The sequence below is a fragment of the Nicotiana sylvestris genome, chromosome 5 (assembly GCF_000393655.2).
Source record: "Nicotiana sylvestris chromosome 5, ASM39365v2, whole genome shotgun sequence".
In the NCBI taxonomy this organism is placed as follows: Eukaryota; Viridiplantae; Streptophyta; class Magnoliopsida; order Solanales; family Solanaceae; genus Nicotiana; species Nicotiana sylvestris.
The window spans coordinates 80,089,687-80,094,470 of record NC_091061.1 but is presented as its reverse complement, the minus strand read 5'-3'; positions in this window follow the sequence as shown (position 1 = coordinate 80,094,470).

The following is a 4,784-nucleotide window of genomic DNA, read 5'->3' as shown; positions in this document are numbered from 1 at the left end:
AGATGAAGCATTGGCAGCCGTGAAGAATCTGTTCCTGGAGGATGATGATATGGACTACTGTGTTATTTTCGAGGAGAAAGGGGAGGAAAGACCTTCTATACAAGTTCTGAACCGAGGAGAGCACCTCAGCAATTGGTCAATCAGAACCACCAGGGCCCGGAAAGCTTCGGGCATTACTATTACTTGCCTTGACTATGAACCAACGATTGTGACTTGCAACGAGACGACGCAACAAACGGATACGGACTCAGAAGAGGATGATATACCAAAAGAGGTCGTCAGAGGAGTTGAGGATTTTGAAAATAGTCCTAAGTCTAACTTGGACGAAACTGAGGTCGTCAAAGAAACACACATCAGTATTCACCTGTCACCCTCAGAAAAGAAAGAGTACACAGAGTTCCTGAAGGAATATGAAGACATATTCGCCTGGTCATATGATGATATGACTGGTCTCAGCACCTCCATTATAGTTCACAAACTACCAACAGATCCAACATGCCCATCGGTAAAGCAGAAGCTCAGGAAATTCAAACCCGACATGAGTTTGAAAATCAAAGAAGAGGTTACCAAGCAAGTCAAAGCCAAGGTTCTCAGGGTAGTAGAGTATCCGACATGGTTAGCCAACATCGTGCCAGTGCCAAAAAAGGATGGGAAAGTTAGAGTTTGTGTTGACTACCAGGATCTCAATCGGGCCAGTCCCAAAGATGACTTCCCTTTGCCTAACATACACATTCTTATCGGCAACTGCGCCAAGCATGAGTTGCAGTCTTTTGTTGATTGTGTCGCTGGGTATCATCAGATATGGATCGATGAGGAAGATGCAGAGAAAATGTCTTTCATCACGCCGTGGGGAATGTACTGTTACAAAATGATGCCATTTGAAGAACATTATTGCCACCTACATGAGAGCCATGACTACCATCTTTCATGACATGATACACAAGGAGATCGAGGTATATATGGATGATGTCATCAACAAATCCAAGAAAGCCAGGGATCACATGGCAGATCTAAGAAAATTCTTCAACAGACTGAGGAGGTACAATCTAAAACTGAATCCCGCCAAGTGTGCATTCGGGGTTCCTGCTGGAAAATTATTGGGTTTCATCGTGAGTCGTTGAGGAGTAGAATTGGATCCATCAAAGGTCAAAGCTATCCAAGAATTGCCGCCGCCAAAGAACAAGAAGGACGTGATGAGTTTCATGGGAAGACTCAACTATATCAGTCGGTTCATAGCTCAATCCACGGTCATTTGTGAACCTATCTTCAAAATGTTGAAAAAGGATGCTGCTACCAAATGGATTGATGATTGTCAGAAAGCTTTTGACAGAATCAAGGAATACCTATCAATGCCGCCGGTCTTGGTTCCGCCTGAGCCAGGAAGACCCCTATTGCTTTACCTTACGGTATTGGATAAATCATTCGGTTGTGTTCTAGGACAACATGATGAAACAGGGAGAAAGGAGCAAGCCATCTACTATCTCAGCAAGAAGTTCACACCGGACGAGGCCCAGTATTCTCTTTTAGAACGCACTTGTTGTGCTCTGACTTAGGTCACGCAGAAGTTGAGACATTACTTCTGTGCTTACACTACATATCTCATATCCAGAATGGACCCTCTGAAGTATTTCTTCCAGAAGCCCATGCCCACTGGCAAGCTCGCCAAGTGGCAGATCCTGCTAAGTGAATTCGATATTGTTTACGTGACCCAGAAAGCAATCAAAGGGCAAGCTTTGGTGCACCATCTCGTCGAGAATCCCGTGGACAAAGAATACGAGCCCCTAAAAATGTATTTTCCCGATGAAGAGGTATCTTTCATAGGAGAAGATATTGCAGAATTCTATGATGGTTGGAGGTTGTTTTTCGACGGAGCTGCAAATTTCAAAGGAGTTGGCATAGGAGCAGTCTTAGTATTAGAAACCGGTCAGCACTACCTGATATCCGCCAAGCTCAGGTTCCCTTTCACCAATAATATGGCCGAATATGAAGCCTGCATCTTGGGGCTTAAAATGGCCATTGACATGAACGTTCAGGAGTTGCTAGTGATCGGGGATTCAGACTTGCTCATACATCAGGTTCGAGGAGAGTGGGCAACCAAGAACTCTAAGATACTTCCCTACTTGCATCATATACAGGAGTTGAGGAAAAGGTTCACAAAGACAGAATTTCAGCACGTCCCCAGAGTCCAGAACGAGTTTGCTGATGCATTAGCTACTTTATCGTCCATGATCCAGCATCTAGATACAAATTTCATTGACCCCATCCCAGTAAAGATTCATGATCAGCCAGCTTATTGTGCCCACATTGAGGAAGAAGCGGATGGAAAACCATGGTTCCATGACATCAAGGAGTACTTGACAACAGGGGAATATCCAGAACTTGCCAACGCTACTCAGAAGCGCACACTTCATAGGTTATCCAGCAACTTCTTTCACAGCAGAGGAATCATGTACAGAAGGACTTCCGATTTGGGTTTACTAAGGTGTGTCGAAGTGAAATAAGCATCCAGGCTATTGGACGAAGTGCATGCAGGGACCTGCGGGCCGCACATGAATGGTTTTGTCTTAACAAAGAAGATACTCCGAGCAGGGTATTTTTGGATGACTATGGAAACAGACTGTATCCAGTATGTTCGCAAAGGCCATCGCTGTCAGATACATTCAGATATGATAAAGGCACCTCCAAACGAGCTTACTGCAATAAGCTTACCATTGCCATTCGCCGCTTGGGGAATGGATGTTATCGGACCTATCGAGCCTGCCGCATCAAATGGGCATAGGTTCATCTTAGTGGCAATCGATTATTTTACCAAATGAGTCGAAGCAGCATCATACAAGGCGGTCACTAAGAAGGTTGTGGCGGGTTTCGTCCGTGACCGCATTGTTTGTCGGTTCGGGGTTCCGGAATCAATCATCACCGATAATGGTTCCAATCTCAACAGCGACTTGATGAAAGCAATGTGTGAAACTTTCAAGATCAAACACAAGAACTCTACAGTCTACAGGCCTCAGATGAATGGAGCTGTGGAAGCAGCCAACAAGAATATCAAGAAGATACTAAGGAAGATGGTCGAAAGGCACAAACAATGGCATGAGAAGTTATCATTCGCCTTATTGGGATACCGCACTACAGTCCGCACATTGACCAGAGCAACTCCTTACATGCTGGTTTATGGTACAGAGGCGGTTATCCCCGCCGAGGTAGAAATTCCCTCCTTAAGGATCATACAAGAAGTAGAGTTGGATGATGCAGAATGGATAAAAGGTCGCTACGAGCAGTTAGCCCTTATAGACGGGAAAAGGATGAATGCAGTTTGCCACGGTCAGTTGTATCAGAACAGAATGTCCAGAGCCTTCAACAAAAGAGTTAAACCAAGGAAGTTTACACCGGGGCAACTGGTATTGAAGAAAATATTCCCACATCAAGATGAAGCCAAGGGGAAGTTCTCTCCCAATTGGCAGGGTCCGTACATGGTTCACCGGGTTCTAACTGGAGGAGCCCTTATTCTTGCAGAGATGGATGGAGAAGTCTGGCCGAAGCCAATCAATTCAGATGCAGTGAAACGATATTATGTATAACCACTTATGATTCCCTTAATGATGTAATTTGAACTATGCCTGACCTGATTTCCGTTTAAGAGGGGATACATAGGCAGCCCTATGGGTTCAGACATAATTTAATAAAAATTCCATTTTCCCCCGCTATTGGAACTGGGGTAGAATTTTGAGGAGGACCCTCAAACTTTAGTCTATTTGCATGAACTAAAGTTCATGCATCGCCAGAAGCGCCAGCCTAGTAAACTGGGGCAGAATTTTGAGGAGGACCCTCAAAATTCCAAAGATGTTTTTAGTCATTCAGCACAGCCGTCAGAAATGTCCGCTCAGCAAACTGGGGCAAAATTTTGAGGAGGACCCTCAAAATTCCGGAGAAAGAGAGGTTGCAATGTCTTGAACCACGTCGCAGTCGTTGGATCATCTAAAGAAAACTATTTTCGATTATATACATTATATTTACTAAATTATGCATAGCTATTATCCGAATTGTTGTTGTTTAGCGACGCTACCCCAATGACACACAATGCCAAGAGCCCGGGGAAGACGAACTAACCTTTCCCCTCACAGAACTCACAATTTTCTTTGGATGCAGGCACTCGACTTGCAATATCGTCAGGTATATTTATGTACGCACTTTCCCAAGAATGCAACTTCTCAGAATCATCACTTGCCCGCAATTGCTATCCGTACACAATATCCCCAGCAGTCATATTGTCGTAATCGGCTATCAGCTAAGAGATCTTACTACTAATCATCCTTTTACATTCTTGCACTGCATAAGGCTACCTTTCTGCCTTCCGAGGTTAAGCTCTACTTCCATCTGCATTTCTCTACATTGCATAAGGCTACCTTTCTGCCTTCCGAGGTTAAGCTCTACCTCCATCTGCATTTCCTGCATTGCATAAGGCTACCTTTCTGCCTTCCGAGACAAAGCTCTGTCTCCATTTGCATTTCCTGTATTGCACAAGGCTACCTTTCTGCCTTTCGAGACTAAGCTCTGTCTCCATCTGCATTTTGCATAAGGCTACTTTTCTTCCTTTCGAGGTTAAGCTCTACCTCCATCATCATATGCATAAGGCTGCCTTTCTACCTTCCGAGACTAAGCTCTGTCTCCATCCTGCATGGCTGAAATATCGCCACTTTATTTTCTTGCATGGCTAAAATATCGCCACTTTATTTTCTTGCATCGGCTGAAAGATCGCCACCTTATCTTTCTTGCATCGGCTGAAA